Consider the following 19624-nt stretch of genomic DNA (forward strand, 5'->3'; position numbering starts at 1 on the left):
CGCCCGCCCGTCAGACCGTCGGCACACCCTGCGCGCGGGCGCAGCGATGTCACTGCTCTAGGTTTACCTGTCTTTGGTTTGGCATGGACTGTTGGCTTGGCCGCTTGGCTTCCTTGGTTTCGTTCTCTGTGCATCGTATATTGACAAACAGATGTTATTGCTAAGCAGGAAACAAAGCATGTCTGAACATTTCTTTGGCACGACGTCGTTTAGAAAGCGCGCTTCCTTGTGCTGACCTTGCCTTTTATGAGCTGAAGCGATATGATACGTGATATGTCACGGCCAAGTTGTCGAGAATGCGACGGGTGCTACGCCGTTAGAACAATTCATCGGAGCATTGAAGTGTTACCTACTATTAGTTGCCAAAAGACCAAGCAGTGCGAGGCTCCTGGCTGACAGCGATAGCCGCACGGTCTGGGTTCCACTCCAAAGATTTGTTACGCGCGACTCCAGAGGCAATTTGGAATCTCGGCACGAAATCGTCTGAAATGCCCGGCACACAAATTTTGAACGTGCCACGAAGGATCAAGGCAAAAAACGAGAGCAAAATTAAGTCGAGGTTCAGATATAAAAATATGAAGCTTAATGAATCGATTTTGCATCTGTCCTACTGCGCTTCCTCTGATATAGCCACGATTAAGAACACAGCAGTATTTATAATCTAACTTGTGAATTACCACAGGTGCACGCTGAAGGCATGGTCTTGCTTGCATCTGGTGAATGAAGAAATTGCTGACACGTTCGTTGCAGTCTAGCTGCCACTAACAGGTATGGCAATGTGATGTTATAATTTGAGCATTCAACTATATTCCACTTTTCATGGGAGCTCTCATGCAGACATCTTGGCGCCACTCTTAAATCTGCCCTCAACATTACAACCTCTGCTTTCAGGGTGGAAAACAAAGGTCGCCATTCCGATTAACTGCTATCTCCCAGTTCAAGCACTTTTGCTGTCCAAACACTGGTTCCTGTGGATGGGGTGGCACACGCTTCACTGTCTAATATAGAAGGTACGTTACATTAGTTCAGTTAATTTGCCTTTTTGCACATTTTTGTTACCGTTAGCTGGATTACTGTTGGACATACAATCCTTTCTGACACGCAGAAGCTGATGTCATCTCCGATAACGTTTTAGAATTTTCACTGTTATCAACGTCCATTGGGGAAGGAGGCTTGTGGGAACCGCGGCCCACAAACCCGGGGTGGTTCCGTAATCGACCCGCCGCAACCCCGAAGAACACGAACACAGCAATTGAACAAGAGAAACAAGGTTTATTGTCTTACATGTTCTAGTGCAGAGTAGCGCCCTGTCGCCTCAAGACCCAGTCGAGGCAAGAACTAGTTCCCGCTGCCTTCCACCGTCGCTTAAGTAACATCTCGGAGACTGGGGCGTCTCCCCCTATCGCACAAACCTTATCTCTAGGTGTACACGTGTGTGAACCGGAAGCGGCAGCCCACACTTCCCCTCCCTTTAAATGTCCGGTAAGTCCAGAATGATGTCTTCCGTGTTGCGAGAAGTCAGAGGCCGAGCCAACAACTGTGGAGCGAAGCGAGTGACGAGGTGTATCGCCATGGTCATATCCTGGGGTGAAGGGGTGGTCTGAAGCTGAGGGGTCACAGGGAAGAGGGTGTCGCGCTGAGGGTTCACTTGGGGGGAGCGTGACACATGAAGAGCGCCGGCCAGATGAGTCTCGGGGTGGATCAGTAGTGTCCCGCAGGTAGGGCATAGACGGGAGCGTTCCTCGTTGGTGTAGGTGGGCGCTGGCTCGGTAGGATGCCTGTCGTCCAGGCATAGTCCTCGAAACGGTTCAGGGATGGCGGATGGTGGGTCACCCTTCAGTGGGCGGGCCTGGTTCCTCCAACGGGTTCGAGAGCAGTAGCCCGCGCTGGCGTCTCCCAGTAGCACAGTCCACGTCGCAACGCTAGTGGAGCGAGGAGTCGCAGACGAATCCCGGTCGGTAGGCGTGGGGGCGTTGCGCTGAGCAAGCCAACGACGTTCACCGCCACGGCGGCGAGAGGTGGGGGGTCCCCGGGAGGGTGGCGGACGACTCCGGGCAGAACGGCCCCCAGGCATCTGCGAAAAATAAAGGAAAACCATCACCTTGGAGGTTTACGAGGGCGAAGGTTATAACGAGGGGACCCCGGTAACCCGCCCTGAACTGTCCCATCATCAGCGGGGTGTGCCTCCGTGTCGATGGGGCCGTGGAAGGGTTGGGATTGCGACGAACTTGTGCCGGAGTCCTCTTGCCCTTCATCTTGCTCCAAGATGCGATCGATGAATCCCTTGAGGTCTGTGATGTGAACCGGGCCAGTCTCTTCGCTTGTACTGCAATGTTCAAGTCTGTAAGTAACGGGTGTAAGTTGTGCACTCATCCGGTAAGGCCCGTCCCATCGGTCCGCGAGAGAAGCTGCGAAGCCCTTCGCCGCGTCGCTAAGTGGATGCGTCCGCCTCAGGACTAAGTCTCCTACGCGGTATGTTACCTGGCGTCGACCCTTGCTGTACTGGGATGCTTGCTCCAGTCGTGCGACCTCAAGATTCTCACGTGCACAACGAACTGCAGTTGAGAGACTGTTGCGAATGTCTTCCGCATATCGTGCATACGGGCGACGGGGTTGTTCCTTCAGTGTTCGTAGCGTGTTTTCGAGTGGAAATACTATTTCCCGTCCAAAATTCAAATAGGCAGGGGTGAACCCAGTAGACCTATTTTCCGTCGTACGAGTGGCGAAGCCAATCTCCGTTAGACGCACGTCCCAATCCTTATGCCTGGTGGTAAGCGTTACCATCATCATTTTGATATTCCTATTGACCCGCTCAGTTATGTTTGCCTGAGGGTGATAAGGGGACGTCTTCTTATGTCGAATACTCAATGCCGAGCATGTGTCGACAAACACCTTACTTGTAAAGTACGAGGCGTTATCCGTGATAAGCTGGTCAAGGAATCCAAACCGCGAAAAGACATCCAGCAGTCGATCCGAGATCCGAGCTGACACCAATTTCCGCAGGGGATAGAGCTCAACCCGCTTCGTGAAGTGATCTGTAATGACTAACAGGTATTGGTTACCACGGGGACTTCTGGGGTATGGCCCCATTACGTCACATGCGACTATCTGCCAAGGCTCCTGACTGACAATCGGTTGCAGCAATCCTGGCGGCTGTCCGCCCCTAGGTTTCGACTTCTGACACAATGGACAGCTGCGAGTAAACCGCAAAACATCCTGTCTCATGCCTGGCCACGTCGCCATACGACATAACTTAGAATATTCTTGCTGCCGCTACCGTGACCTGCCAAAGCAGAGTCATGGAAATATCTGAGGAATAACTGACGTAGGTTTCGTGGTACTACGATCCTGAAAGGGTTGCCGCCGACCTCCTCGTCGTCCGCCTGGGGGATGTACCTCACCAGAAGACCATCCTCGCTCAGCTGATAGGAGTCGAACCTCTCTTCAGCGTCTCCGGCGTCCGCTGGGCCCGTTGTCTCCAGCCACCTTACTACACGCTGACAGAGTCCGTCCGTCCTCTGGGCTTCCACGATGTCCTTCCGGCTCACGATGTGTCCCCACGCCTGCTCTCTGTCCGTTCCGGCTTGTCCAACCGCGGCTACGAGCTCCGGCGTGGTAACGACGTCCTCCAGGGGCAGAGGTGCCCGAGACAGCGCATCTGCCACTTTGTTAGAGGTCCCCCTCCGACATTCGATCGAGAAGTCGTACCGTTGCAACGTCAGACTCCAACGTGCAAGTCTTCCGGCGGGATTTTTCAATCTACTCAGCCAGGTGAGTGCCTGATGGTCAGTCTGGATTGCAAATTTCGCACCATCCAGATACATGTCGAACTTATTCAGTGCGAACATGATAGCTAGGCACTCTTTCTCTGTCACGGTGTAATTTCGTTCAGGTGATGTCAGCGTGCGGCTTGCAAATGCCACTGGCCGAAGTTCACCTTCGTGCTGTTGTAACAACACTGCGCCCAGTCCATAATCGCTCGCGTCTGTCTGCATTACAAATGGGCGATTAAGATCTGGGAGATACAGACAGGTGATCTGCGCTATCGCTTCCGTCAGGGCGGAGAATGCATTCTCCTGTGCTTCTCCCCATGACCAGCGCGCACCTTTCCGCAGTAGCCAGGTTAGTGGCTGCGTCATGTCCGAACACCGCGGTATGAATTGTCTATAAAATCCAATCATACCAAGGAAGCGCTGCAAGCTCTTTACCTCCTGCGGGCGAGGGTAGTCTAGGATAGCCTTTAGCTTGTTCTCGTTCGGCCTGACCGTGCCGGACTCCACTGTAAACCCTAGCAGGTCGATGCGGTTAGTCGCCAACTGCATTTTTCGAGGATTGACAGTCAACCCAGCAGCTTGCATACGTCCCAACACGACTTTCAGGTGTGAAAGGTGTTCCTGGAATGAACGTGAAAAAATTACTACGTCATCCATATAAGCCATAGCGAAGTTGTACTTCGCATCGCCGAGCACCTCGTCCATCATACGCTGAAAACTAGCCGGGGAATTGGACAGTCCGAAGGGAAGCCGGACGAACTCAAACAGTCCCCTATGACAGGTGAAGGCTGTCTTTTCGACATCATGAGGTGCTATCGGTATCTGCAGGAATCCTCGACTGCAGTCCAAGTTTGTAAACACGCGGGCTGATCCCAACGTGTACATGATCGAGTCTATAGAGGGAAATGGATACGAATCTCTCACCGTCACCTCGTTCAACCGGCGGTAGTCCACGCATAACCTTGCGGTTCCATCTTTCTTCGGAGCGAGTACCACCGGAAAGGCCCACGGGCTGCGCGAGGGTCTCACAGCACCCGTCTCGATCATTTCGTTCAGCGCAGCATCGAGCAACTTGCGCTTGTGGACGCTAAGCGGCCGCGGGTTGCATCTCCAAGGCCTTGCGTCGCCGGTGTCTATGCCGTGTTCCAAGACTTCGGTCAAACCTGGTTTTTCCGTAAACATCCGGGAAAACGGTAGCAATGCTTGCTCCAGCATTTCTCGTTGCTCTGAGGTTCCTGGAAATCGTTGCAGACCCCCATGCAAGGCAGCAGTTGCAACTACAGGCGCTCGGTATTCTGTTCCGTGATGATCTCCAACAGGCAGTGATGGTCCAGCGCCGCGAACTACTCCAGCGGCTTGCTGCTTAAGTTCATCGCTGTTGCCAGTCGGTTCCCGGTTTCGCTTTGAGCAGTCGTCCTGGGTTCCCTCACCAGTCCGGCGTTGGTCTGCACCAGGGGTTGTCCACTCCACGAATGGGTAGAAGGTACTGCTGCATGCATGCTGGTAGCGACGTAACTCCAGGACAAGTCCCATCCGGATAATGAAGTCGCGTCCCAGGATCATTGCTCCTGCCAGTCCAGGAAGGTAAACAAAGCGTTGTCTGACCCGATGTCCATCGACAGTCAAGGTAAGGCGTACCGCGCCACCGGCAGGTACAACCGCATGAGAGGCGAGCCTTAGGCGAGTCCTGGTCGTCCGTACCGAGATGTTCCGCTCCCGGCACCAGTCGTGGATGGTGTCACCGATCAGGGAAACAGCTGCTCCGGTGTCCACCAAACCTGCAACGTCTTTGCCCAAAACGCGCACCACGATGAACGGTCCAATGTTGCAGATGTCATCTTGCAATCGGCACGCAAGCGGGACCGAGGCCACTGTATTATCAGAAAAGATAGCACGGTTAGAAGTAACTTGCCTCTTATCAATGTTCGCTCCGGCCGACGACGGGAATTCGTAATCTGCGGTTACCGCCGTCGGCGTTCCGAGTTTCCCTGGGGGGTTCTTTCGGGGGTGGCCGAAGTACGATGTGGGCAGTCCCGACGGATGTGTCCGTGTTGCCCGCAACCGTAACAACGCGGTCTCCCAACGTTTAGTCCATTAGAGCGCGGTGGGGTTGATCCCTCAGTCCTGTCGTTGCGCCGGTATTCTGACGTTCGGCGACGTTCGCTACCGATCTGTCCTGCGCTCCTCCAAGTCTCCTCAACGAGCCTCGCTCGGTTCCTTTGCTCGTGCGCAAAATGATCGAGTGAGCGGTGTGAAGGACCTGCCCACGCTCCGCTATTCGGTCCTGCAGGCCAACGGGGATGCAGCTCCGTTGCCTGTACCGGTCCGCCCCATGCACAACTAGGCTCAAGAGTCTCCTCCGGTCTAGGGGGTGGGCGGTAACACAGTTCAGCTAGCAAGTCGGCCTGAATGCTGCGCGCTTCTGTAGCTAACTCCGACAGGGAAGTAAAACTTCGACCCCGTAAATATGGCTTGAACCGAGGGTGGCACTGTCGGATAACGCGCGCCACCTTCTCTTTTTCGTCTACGAGAGGGTCCGCTCTCCGATCAGTTCCTGAATCGCCCGAATGTATTCCAAAAGGCTCTCATCACTATGCTGCGTTCGGGCTGGAAGCTCACATAGTCTGGGGGGAGGAACTCGTCCCGAAACTGCTGCTTGAATACGCTCATCGAGAGAAATGGGGGCTGGGACCTACGCCACAAAGCAGCTGAGCTTACCAGCGCTGCGGGAAGTACTCGACGCAGAATGACGTCGTCGGTGGCTCCAACGGCAGTTTGGTAAGCACTCAAGTCGGCGAGGAAATCTTCAGCAGACTTGGAGTCGCTGTAGCCCGAAAATGTCGGTACCGTCAGGTTCAGGCGTAGCGGCGTGTCCGGGGACGGCTGGGTGGCGGGCGTACTGCTACCAAGCTGCTGCGTCAGTAACGTACAGAGGGATGCCATCTGTCGAAGCAACTCCTCAGCCACTGGCGCAGGCTCGTCCTCGTCACTGTCTGGGTCGTGCTTCTTCCTGGGAGGCATCTCCGGTCGAAGAACCTGCGCTGCAACGCAGACGGCGGCAGAACGAAAAAACAAACAAAACAAAAATGCACACTACCTGCCACTATGCTGTGCCCTCCGGGGAAAACGGTACGGCGAGTCGAAAACACCACTGTTGGGCGCCAATTTTGTGGGAACCGCGGCCCACAAATCCGGGGTGGTTCCGTAATCGACCCGCCGCAACCCCGAAGAACACGAACACAGCAATTGAACAAGAGAAACAAGGTTTATTGTCTTACATGTTCTAGTGCAGAGTAGCGCCGTGTCGCCTCAAGACCCAGTCGAGGCAAGAACTAGTTCCCGCTGCCTTCCACCGTCGCTTAAGTAACATCTCGGAGACAGGGGCGTCTCCGCCTATCGCACAAACCTTATCTCTAGGTGTACACGTGTGTGAACCGGAAGCGGCAGCCCACAGGCTTTAGTATCTGTGAGTGTTTAATTGAAGAATTGCCCATAATTCATGTTAACATTGCCTGCTCTTATTAATTCACTGTCTGTATTCTGATAGCTAAGAAAAATGGGAACTATTTATTTCTCACAACTTCACACTGGATAGTGGTACTGGTTTGGCATGTAAGCTAAAATATCTGCATTCTACACTACTGTGTTGCGCTTGGTGCATTACTGTGGGCAGTGCCACATTCATACATTTTTAGTGGGTGCTGTTCACTAGGCAAAAATACCTGAGCAGTGCTGTGTATTCTTTTTATACAAAGTCCATAATCTTACTGCAAAATCATAGTACGTAGAAGAGCAATGTGCAAGTATCCCGCGATAGAGATGATTCACAACACAAATCAGACGGTTGAGAGCACGTAAATTTTAATGAGACGAGATTTTCATGCAGAACGCTGCACATTTTCAGGTCTAACATGAAGTTACAAAATCCAAGAATATATGAGACACGTTGTAAGGTTGTGAGCGAGGGTTGGTACAAACATAATAATAAATATAGAAACATATATAACAAAATAAAAATGGGGTACAGCTCCATCAGTTTCATGCCGGCAAGGGAGAAGTTGACAAGGCACTGTAGCACTGTTTCCCTGAGTGTGTCGCCCATGAATGCTCTTTGTACCAAATACTGACCTGGCCACCGTGGTCACTCATGTAATGTGCTACACAGCTCATCCCTTGTCTCTTTAAAACTGATCGAGTCGTACCCCCTCTTAATTTTATTATATGTGTTTCTATTTTTATTTGTATGTTTGTACGAACTCTAGCTCTTCAACTTCTTAGCTTGCAACATTTGTTATATATTCTTTTCTTTAGTAACCTGATGTGAGACCTGAAGAAGTGCAGCCTTCTGCGTGAAAGTCTCGCCTAATTAAAAGTTAGATGCTCTCAGCCGTCTTCTCTCTGTTGTGCAAAAACATGATAAAGTAAACACGACAATCCATTTCTTGTCATTAAATTATTTTTCTTTTTTTTTCTGCAGTGGTGAGCAACCCTAAGGACACATGCAGGAAATGGAGTCTCTTTGGGATGACGAACCCTCATCACCTCATGAGGATTCAGTGGCTGATGAGTCGTTCATGTTCTCAGGCACATGGAAACTTCAACAAATAATTCATGAAAAATGCCAGTCAGAACTACCACCAGGAATTGAACATGGACCCTGCTGCTACCAGTCAGGGATGCTACATTTCGGGGACTGATTGACTTTTCGTGAATTACTTGTTGACTTTGTCCCATGGTGGAGCTCACCACAGCTCATTTGCCTATCTGTTAATGTTGCGGCTTCTGTTGTGCTTTTCTGTTTCTGTGTTCGCGCCTCAGAACAGTTACTTGGGATCCGGTCAGGTACATTTCCTTTAGACATGGCAAACAGGAAGCGCTGTTTTTCAACACAAGTTTGTAGTGGCTTTTCTGCACTACTACTGCGGCCATTAAGCGTTAATGGAAGGCCACAAATTATATTCACTGTCCTTTTATTCTGTGCTATGTAATCCTCTTCAAGTTCTGTCAAAGGAGCGTGCAATGCAGTAATATAGTTCAGTACGTTCTTAAAGTGGGAGGAATAGGAGCATATGAATGCAGGAAGGAAACTGTCATGCAGTCTTGGGAAAAGTTACTTTCAAAAGCAACTAAGTTACAGTTACAGTTACAGTTGAAAGTTACAGTTACTTTAGAAATGTTCCATGCAAAGAACAAGATCAACAGGCTTTATTGCATGAAGTTATGCTATTTATATATATATTACATTTAAGCAGCAGCTGGTGTTCGAAGTTTACATTTTGCGGCACGCTATCACCGCTGATCTTCTCTCCAACGAGCTTTCGTCTATCCAGTGTGCGGTGGCACGGATGAAGCTCCTGTTAAAATCGAAAGCACGCTGTTTTAACACCTAGTCTGCTTCCTGCACGTTCAGCATATGGGAATACCTGTTCGAAGCAGTCCAGCAGTCGGCTGTGCAGCAGACGGCAGAAACCTTCCCTAACCTCTCAACAAGTGATTCCTTCATGTCGTCGTAAGCACTGTTGATGAGGGCAACAAGAGCTTTTCGCCCGATTACTGTTCTTGAAGGCTGTAGTACCTCAATCATGCGGATAAACTGCTCGTTCTCCACAATGGAAAAGCACTGCATGCTCCCCACAACAAAATTTAAAATACCCCGGTCTATTTGTCTCTGAGATACTGTAGACGACGTGGCCACCAGTTCCACCAATTTCTTCTGTTGAGCCTGAGTGCTTGGTTGCCTTTCGCCATCTGGAGCTTTACGCTTCTGCTGTGCAACACGGTGCACACCAGGATGCTTCCTCTGAAAAACCGTTTGGTAACCTCCTAATGTAGGCAAAATGTTCACAATACAAGGTAACTTACTTCCAGGTGCTTCTTCAAGTTGGCTGTTGATGTCTTGCTGCATGAATAAGTTTTCTTGCGCGTCTTGCAACGAACTTTTACATTGACGTCCGTAGAGGACACCAAATCAAATGTACCCTCATACATTGGCCAAGGAACCTTCGGGGCATCTTCCATGTTGCCCGTCGGTACACCAGCCACTTCGAAATGTCATCAACTGACTCTTTGTGATAAATATTTTACAGGCCCTTAACGCGCCTATTACTTCAACCGTACCCCGTGCGACCCCGATTGAAAAAATCACCAGAATTATTCTGGTGTTTCCTGATGTTCCTGGCGTTAACACTAGACTCTTTGTTTCTTGTGTGTTTGTAATGTGCACATCAAAAATTTCTGGCGTGACACCAAGGTGATTCTGGTGCTGTCGAGTTCTCCTGATGTCAACACCAGAGTGGACTACTACGACATCAGAATGATTCTGGTGCCTTCTAGAATGCTTGGTGCGCGCACTAGACAGACGTAGTGTTTTAATGTGACCGTTAATGCGGTCTGGTGTGGTTCACAGACACTAGACATACAGTCGCCAGGGTACGAGCACTACACGTTGTTAACATGAAAACCGCTATTTACAATGATCATGAGTTCCTTAGCGCAACTTCTTTTACAAAGGAATGATAATTCGCATCGCAAAATAATTCCCCCGAGAGTCGAAATTGACACGCTTTGCGGCTTTCATTCGAGTTTGAAAACGAAACTTTACGCTCTCATTGTCACATAAGACAGCGACAGCGCCATCGGCACTCAATGGGCTGGTCGAGGTGGTTGAGGTAGCGTTTCGTCCTGGTTTTCAACATAAAAACTTCGTTTTCAACATAAAAACTTCGAACAACTTTGAATATGTGTTTCTGAAGTTCTGCATTATATGTCGTAGCTTGCTTTCCAACCTGTGCACAAGTGGAAGTATGAGAAAATTCAAGAGATGCATTCGGGGTAGATGTGACGACTGGTCATTGGTGTGACGTCTTTGAATATGCGTTTTGTCCGGCATCATGTGAACTGATTATTCATGGGATATGGACTACAAGAAGAGATGACGGAAAATGACTGAAGAGTTGATCGAGTATGCTTTTCTAAATTGTAACTGTGTCGCATGTGATGTATTCACACTCGTAGAAGAAATAACATTGCTGCTTTTTGTACTTTTATATTGTGGAGTGCATACTTCTCCTAACTGTGTATCATCAATGGTAGCAGTAATATAGATAGTTTTGTTACACGTGCTTGTCTGTTCCTATTTCTGATTCTCAGTATACTATATGCAAATAATTAGTATAGACTGCTAACAGCTGGGACACCTTTGCAGTAGAAAGAAACCTTTGATATCTTGTATTGTTGACTGGTTTGATGAGTCGCTAACATTAATGAGTACATCCCAAGCAGCCTTAGTACCGGAATAACGAGCAGACCGTATTGGTTGAATGTTGCACATTCATGTATGCATGTCAGGATCCCTTCGTGGTGTTTTATGATGCCTGACTATTGAACATTATGCTGTTTCACGCATTCGATACCGTGAGGTACGGTCCTCAGCGCCCTCACGAGTCTCTGAAAGCTGTGCATAATTTTGAACGCTTAGAGAAAAACAAACAGGACAGCACTAACACCGTGTTCGTGCTGTGGTGCCGCGCTTGCACTATCCTGCTTTCGCTCTCTCTCACACACACACGTCTACAGCTATGCACAGCTTTTAGTCCATTGTGAGGTTCCTGACGGACCAAGTACATCCCGGGATTTAATGCATGAGACATCATAATGTTCAACAGTGGAGCATCACAGAACACCAGGGATCCTGGTCTGCAACACCAGAGCGCACACATCAGAGGTCCTGGTGTGGAACATCAGGAACAGACACTAGGAACACCAGGGAATTCTCATGCTAACATCACAGAAGAAAGCACCAGGAATGTCCCAAATCACAGCCACCAAAAACACCAGAATGATTCTAGTGCTTTTCTTAATAGGGAGAGTACCGCACATAACCTAGCGCAATTCCCTCGCACCCCTTCAGTAGCCTCCTATCGAGGTCAAACACTCAAGGAGGAGCACATGACACGTGCCTACTTTTGTGTGCTTCTGCGGGTAGTTGCATCAACAGATATTCGTTGTGTGTGTGCTGTGCGTCGTCGCTTCTATTTCCTTTCTTTTTCGTCGCTTTGGAACATTCTGGTTTGCCACATTCACAATTTGGTTTTGTCGAGTAACCGACCATAGCATAACCACCGCTGAGGCCAATGGCGTTGCGAAACAAATGCGAAGTGGGTAAAAGTATCGTGAAAATATACAATTTCGAAATAAAGTAACTAGTTACTGTAACTAATCCCTGAGAAAAGTAACTAGTTGCAGTTACAAGTTACGTTTTCGTGACAAATAACTAGTTACAGTTGCATTTTCTGTAACTAGTTACTTGTAACTACGTTGCTTCCCAAGACTGCTGTCATGTGACCAGTGTTTATTTATTGTACATTTAACTCATTTTATTTCTTAGCTTTCACCAGCGTATCATGTTAAGTCATGTTGTATTATAATGGAGCATGTTCATTTTAGTAGCCAGAGCAGCTGTTACACAGTGAGAACACAGTCCGTGTGTGTTTGTCTTTTCCACCATGCCCCTTGGTTCCCTCCCTGACGCTACACATGTTAGGGATGGGTTTTAGAACCGGTAGTTCCAACTAATTGAGAATTGCTTTTCAGGGGATTATCATGCTGGCTGATGAAACATAGTTTAAATTATTGGGTGGACAGGAATTGCGTAGCTTCACACAAAAACTATTGTGTACTACTAGGACGTAAGAGTGGTTCCAGACCTAGCTTTATTGTGTTCCTGACATTATCGCACAAGATGTAGTATCCACTATGATCCTTTATATGGGGGGTACGTATAGTGCAATTAACAGATGCTATTGTTGAAATTGGGTAGTTTGTATCTGAGAGCCATAGTGAAACACAGACAGCCAAGGAAAGGCTTTTCATGCCCTCGAGAAACTTGGCAACACATTGTAGGGACTCTGGATGCTGCCTAAATTTCCAGAACACAGATATCAAGGCTGCGTTGAAACCACAAGTGGTTACACATTGTAGGGACTCTGGATGCTGCCTAAATTTCCAGAACACAGATATCAAGGCTGCGTTGAAACCACAAGTGGTTAGAGAAATCCAAGACAGATGCATGTGTAAGCAGTCCGCTGTTGGATTTGCTTCTGTCCGAGATAGGTTATCTCAAAGGGGACGCACGGGCACACTCAGAATGATACTACGGCTGTGTGTGAAATAGAATGAGCAGAGGGGGAAGATATCCGAGGGGTGTTGAAGTCAAACCGGGACTTTCGGACTCCTGAGTGTACAAATGGCTCGCGCTATTTCTTTTTCATAATTTTCACACGCGACAGGCCTCCGCGTTCACCACGTGGTGGTCCAAAGTTTGTGCAAAACAGAAGACACGCGTTGGACAAGATGGCTGACAACGAGGTTCCGACAAACGGTTCCGAGACGGCCGTACATCAGTGCTGAGCGATCCCGGCCGGGACGGCTGAGAGCCCAGTGTCAGAGTTCCTGTGAACATCCAACTTGTGGAGCGCCTGATCCTCAAGGACCGATGGATAACATGTCTCGATATCAATAGTGCATATAGTGCGATGAATAGTGCATATTACTGCCAGGTCCTCAGGGACGTGCATAAGGCGCTGAAGCAAAAGCGGCCGGGCCAGGCTCCCACAGCTCCCCATAGAGCCCATAGTTTGAGATAATTCAGGCAACACTGGACATACGACCAATGAAAATGCGTCGTGATGCCTAGCAGCCAGCCAATCAGCAAACTCTCTGTTTGGCTCGCCTTTCGGCCGGCCCTGGCTACTATTGACTTCTACTGGTTTTCATACCTGGCACCCGTTATTCCAAAATAACTAAGACATCTTTGATTTGCTAAATACATATTTATTGATGCAACGTATGGACTCAAATGTTTGACTCATATATTCACCGTGCGTACAGGACGTTTCGTTCGTTGAATAGACTGCAACCAAACCAAGTTCGAAGTTGCAAAGCACACACAGTCTACTTCTGGAGGCGAGCGAAGGCCACGAGTACGTGCGTTTCACAGATAAGCATCTTCTTCTCATACTGGCGATGCATCGAAGGTCACACAGTCACGGGAAATACTTGTGTCGTTACGAACCCTCTCTTCTTAGTCACTGTATTTGAAATTGCGACAGCGCTCGAAAGTGTTCCTCAGGCGTTAGCTCACCAAGCATTCCAGTTCCGACCCGGCTAGAATGACCGTAGGTTGATACTTTATCGGAGATCAGTATGTGGCCAGAGTCACTATAACTCACAAACAAACCCGCGAATACACTTCCTCTTTGGTCGTTGTGGTCAACCGACATCGGCGAGCCCCGGAGACGCAGCGACCTTGCTTGGAGCTGCCCGCCCGGCCGACTGCCCAGACTGCCCGCGAAATGTGAGCTGTCAGATATTTCGAAACTTTCTCAACCAATCCCGGAGCGCGCAACCACCTTCGGCCAATAGGCATCCGTCATGATGCCTGACGATGTAATACCACGTGACTATGACGTGATTTTATTTTTGTACTGCCGCGAATGCGGGGAGCTATGGAGGCCTGGCCGGGCGTCATCACCAAAGGAGTCCTCATCCTATACAGGACAATGCACGCCCGCATACCGCGCATCTCACGACACGCACCTTACAGGAACTTGGCTGGGAGTTGCTGCCACATCCCCCTTACAGTCCAGACCTCGCCCCCAGCGATTTCCATCTCTTCGGGCCACTGAAGGCGTTCCTTGGGAGCCGCCAATTCAGCTGTGACGACGAAGTCAAAAATGCGGTCCGATCATGGCTGCCACGCGCCGGTTAGCATTTCTACGCTGCTGGCATCCAAGCCCTCGTGAAACGTTGGGACAAGTGCATTAGTGCAGCTGGAGATTACGTTGACAAATAAAACTAATTTCTCGCTTGTAAGTTCATTTTACTTTTGCGAAAAATGAAAAATTTCGGTTTGACTTGAACGCCCCTCGTATAACCATTTTTTTCTTGTCTGCGCTTCTGTTGGTTAAATTGTCATGTTTAGCAGCATGTGTGTGTATATTCCAGAGTCTGCTAATAAGTATATCAGTTGAGAGCTAGAAGTTGTGTTGTAGCTGTCTCATCCTTTCCTTGGCTGCTTGTGTTTCACTGTGGCCATGTTTGCTATTGCAAAAAAAAAAGCACCATAAAAAACACGAAAAGAGCGACCTGGAAAGCTGCCTGTTCTAGTGCTTACATGGAGGCAATGCAATGAGGTAACATGTTCCATTCATGAACTGTACATATAGTACTACAGATTATAGTGATTGCTGATCCGTACAGTTCGTTAATTTTGAAGCTGTACTGTGCTAAGGTACAAAAAGAGAATTGTCATATCTGCATTTGAATATATAGGAATAGTTTGTAAGTACATTCCTTGTTGATACTTATATTTGCACCAAGTTCAAACATTGCTGATTGATCGAAAATGTAAATAAAGTGATTTATTTTCTTGCCAAACAATACACAAGTGTCGTCTTTTCTAGTGAGATATTCTCTCTTCACAAGACATAAGTTGCAAGGCAAGGGGTTGTAGGAGCACAATGATGGTAGAGTCTAGCATTGTTTTTTGCCACTTCACATATATTCACTGTTATTCGTGTGCACATGTATGACTAAGAACGTACAGCATGTGCATCCTGCTATTTGCGGTAATACACATCAGAGAATAAATTACGCCAGATCGTTGCTATGTTCACAACCCCTTTAGTAACAAGGTGTTGACACTATAGTAACGGTTGGTCACCCAAGTCAGAGAGAAGGAAAGCACACGGGCTGTATGTTTCCTCCCTGGTATCGCTTTCCTCCTTTCTGGCTTGTGCTTGCGGCAGTAGCGCTGGGTATGTGGCTGCCTGGAAAAGGGTGTATGGAGTTCACCAAGCATTCGTCAGTTATCACGCTCCAAAAAAGGAAACGGTTCACAATTTAGGAGTACGTAATTATTTAACTTGAAGCGAGAGTACTTAGAGTACTTATCAAGACACAAAACAATTGAGGAAGCATATGGCCAGTCGGGCTCTCTCCCTCCTTTCATGGAGGTGAGCTACGTCACGAATCTCCCATGTGAAGCAACGCTGCATTCAATGGAGATCGGTGAGATGGCTTTGGCGAAGATCACGGAACATCCTTGCGGAGCAATGCACAGCGGAAAACGTGGTTAGCTTGTTGAATGGTACGTTTTTGGACTCCTGGTACGGTACGAAGTTGGTTGTTTTGGCTTTTTAAACTAAAAAGGTGTCTCGAATTCACGTCACTTCCCAATACTGCAATAAAGTAATACATAAGCGTCCTATATTTCGAGTAGATGATGGGGCGTGACGTAAGCATGACGTGTGACTATTATTGGCAGGGAACGCCGGGCGGCGCATAGGCAGTAAAAAGCGCAATGACTATTGTGTCAGTCCGAAGTTATCATGTAATTTTCGGTGCCAATTATTTTCAGAAAACGTTCACCTGCGGCATGGTGGCCACAGTGCAAGGAAGACGCGCCTTGTGCACTTGTTAGTACCCCATTAACTCAGAAAGAATGATTCAACATATAGCAATGTGATGATGATGATTGGAGTTTTAATGGCCCATTGACAACACAGGTCATAATGCGCCAACACTGTGATTGAAATTGGACTATCTTAAAAAAAAAGAAATTCTACTAAAAGAGATGATAGCCTCTCATCACCAAGCAATAGCGCTGGACGAAGAGGCAGACAATATGTATAAAACTATGTTAAATGATGCTGACGATGGGTTTCGTGGTGTGGGCAGGTGATAACTATATGTGCATGACAGAGAGGAGTTCACCACAGTGCGCACCTATGGTGCGCACACTGCGGCGGCTCTTCTCCATAGAGTAGGAATTTGTGTGTGAGGAAGGTATGCCCTACCCGCAACCGCGTTTGCATAACACTCAAAAGGCGGTTTTCTTGGCGTTATCCGTAACTTTGGATGTGATGTTTAATCAAGTGTAGCTTGTTGTGTATCTGAGTGTTTCAGAAGCTTTGCCATTTTGTGTACAGTAATTTCCTAAGTGCCGACCTGATATCTTGCATGGGTATCTCAAAAGGTCTGATGGCTTTTGAAGCTGCATCTGCCACAGAGCGGTCGACAACTCATTGCTTCGTATGCCTGTAGATGTATAGGTATGCACCCAGCATAGAATAACTGAATATCCCCTCTTTAGTGTCATGCTGACTAAGGATTGTGCACGCTGTATCAGAAAATTGTTTCGTTTGTGTATGCTACAAATAGCATTAACAGAACTTAAAGAATCTGTATATATAACTGAGGACCTGATGCAACATTAGAGAATGTAGTTAAGTGCAAGGATAATGGTGTAAACCCCTGCGGTAAAGATAGATACCATGACCATTCTGTGACCTCATTCATGTGCCAGAAGTCATTGGCACAGGTCACTCCTGCACTAGACTTTGATCCGTCTGTGTAAATTTCTGTGTGAGTCCCAAATCCCTTGAGCGTTTCCCTGATGTTTGGTACCCAGCTCCTTCGATTTAGGAGACGCGCCATGCGCATGGGGAATTGCCGCTATTTTCCTTCTTTCTTTCTGCTCTTTACTTTCTTGCCGGAATCCCATGCCCAAAGTCCTCACTCATAGCAGCATTCATTGACAACTGCAATATTATCATATGTGAGTGTCCATCGTCCAATGACCTCTTGTTTGCCGGTTGAAACGATCACCGACTTCGTTGTGTATCACCCTATTCCGCTACAGTATATATATTTTAGGCTAAATATCTTAATGATGAAACATGGAAGTCACTAAAAAGGTGAGCCAGCTGTAGGACTCGAACCCACATCTTCTGGATTACCGGTCCAGTGCTCTACCAACTGAGCTAAGCCGGTGATCCAGAAGATGTGGGCTCGAGTCCTACAGCTGGCTAACCTTTTCAGTGACTTCCATCTTACATCATTAATTTCTTAGGCACTTTGAGGCTTTGTATGTATTTTTCCTTTCTATGTGTGCCAGACTCAGACCATCAATTTCTCATGTAAATATCTTATTTCTGCCTCCTCATTGTTTACACCTCATCATTGTTTTGGCGCTCTACAGCCTATGCTTTTGCGTCATTAAAATTGAATCATCGTCATCACCATCACCATCATCATCTGGTGGCGACACAGTGCAAGTATGGCATGCCTTCCTGTCTGTAGTCGTGACGATGCCCCCTTGCGTGGGGTCAACAACGGCGAGCCAATATCGACATTACCCCCCCGCCCCTTATCGCCGTACCACCGCGATACCCTTCGTATGAGTGTCGTATGGCGTTAGAAGAAGCAAGCAACGGTCGAATATTACGATAGGCTGGACAAAATTTAACGACTCATTTACCGTGTTCCTGAGTTACAGTTAGCCTTTCTCCGCTGGTGGTACATGATTCCAATAGAACTACTGCATGGCAGTTATGTGTCAGGGACGCATTTATGCCTTTCGATCGACGACTACAGAGTAAAAATAAAACGTCATCGTATGACATGCTCATAACACAAATTATGTGTGTTTCAGTGAGTGTTCAGCTGACTGCTGTTTCGACCGTGCTTCCTGCAAAATCGCTCCGCTCTGGTAATCCAATATTCATCATGTGAGTTTGGCAAGAAAAAAGATGTGATCAGTTGTGTTCTTCGTGCTATACGAATTATTTCTTATCTAGCCGGAAATTGGTCGTGTTGAGGTTCCTAATGCATCATGTAAATTAAAATCGAACTCGTCGGGTCACGCATGCTGCGTCGACACATCAAGCTTCAAGAGAAACGGGGCAGATATGAGGACTTAGATGATTGCTTATGCGCCTTGCGGTCTTCTATGACTATCTCCATGGTAATCACATTGCGATCTTCTTCACCCAATTTACGTGGGGCATCCCTTTGCCCGTTTCATCAGTTGAGTGGCAAGTGTTACGCATCATTCGGGGTTGGTTCGTTTGCTGTTGTTTTTTTTTCCCTTCGGGTATTCAGAAGATCCGCAATAAGGCAATATTCCATTGAACAGATAGCATTAACATTATTTTAGTGATAATTAGTGGGGTGCTTCGGCGCCCCAGGGGATACTTTATCACACTGCTAGTCGTAGACGGTAGCAGGAAACGGTATCATGTCGGAAATATGGCAGGTAACAGTAATAGAAGCAGAAACGGATATTGCACACACAGAATATCTGAAACAGGAACAGGAACCAAAATAATTTGCGCTAATTATTCGAGTACTGCAAAACCCGGATTATTACAACCCCTTACCCCTTCCCTTTCAGGAATTATTCTGAATGATGCAGACAAATTTCTAAATACAGCAGAATGAATTAACCTAACGATTGGGAAAAGTCTTCCCAGGAGCAGGAACCGCAGGACTAAAAGCAAAATACGGTAAATACGGCAAACTGGAACATATAAGCAAATGGTGCACAGGGCATGCAAGTTGTAAGCATGAGCAACATTCGCGGAAAACGATTTTCAAGGAAATCATGTATGGATATTCTTTTAAGAAAAATTGTGTGCATGTATTCTTGGAGCACCGAAAATAGATTTCTGAATATATACGTAGCGGTGGTGTTTCAACTTTAGTTTTAAGTTAAGTTTGAGTTTAGTTAATGCTAGCTACGTTGATTACTTAGAAAGAAAAATAAGACTGAAACGGCAGGAAGTGAGGTCTTTACAGAAAACAGAGTCAGAAACGGAAACCAACGAAAACAACAATGGTGGTAGCGGAAACAGAGACATACAGGGTGTCCCAGAAAACGTGTCATTGCATTATAATAAAAAAAACTACACCACCTAGAGTCATGCGGTCAACGGCATTTGTTCTTACTGGGTTTTTGCCACCTCCTGGTGTGAATGTTGTGTGACGTAAGTTTAATTATGTAAATTTTT

General features: G+C 47.7%; 1 long non-coding RNA gene and 1 other non-coding gene across 2 annotated transcripts; one reads left to right on the plus strand and one right to left on the minus strand.

The window, feature by feature from the left end:
* The first annotated feature begins 710 nt into the window (after positions 1-710).
* On the plus strand, positions 711-19190 carry LOC135383224 (uncharacterized). Its single transcript, XR_010419756.1, has 3 exons — positions 711-768; positions 892-1010; positions 19009-19190. It is a non-coding gene; the product is annotated as an uncharacterized LOC135383224 (long non-coding RNA).
* Trnat-ggu (transfer RNA threonine (anticodon GGU)) lies at positions 17534-17606 on the minus strand. Its single transcript has one exon. It is a non-coding gene; the product is annotated as a tRNA-Thr (tRNA).
* Positions 19191-19624: the final 434 nt, after the last annotated feature.

This window comes from Ornithodoros turicata, chromosome 2 (assembly GCF_037126465.1).
Source record: "Ornithodoros turicata isolate Travis chromosome 2, ASM3712646v1, whole genome shotgun sequence".
Classification (NCBI taxonomy): domain Eukaryota; kingdom Metazoa; phylum Arthropoda; class Arachnida; order Ixodida; family Argasidae; genus Ornithodoros; species Ornithodoros turicata.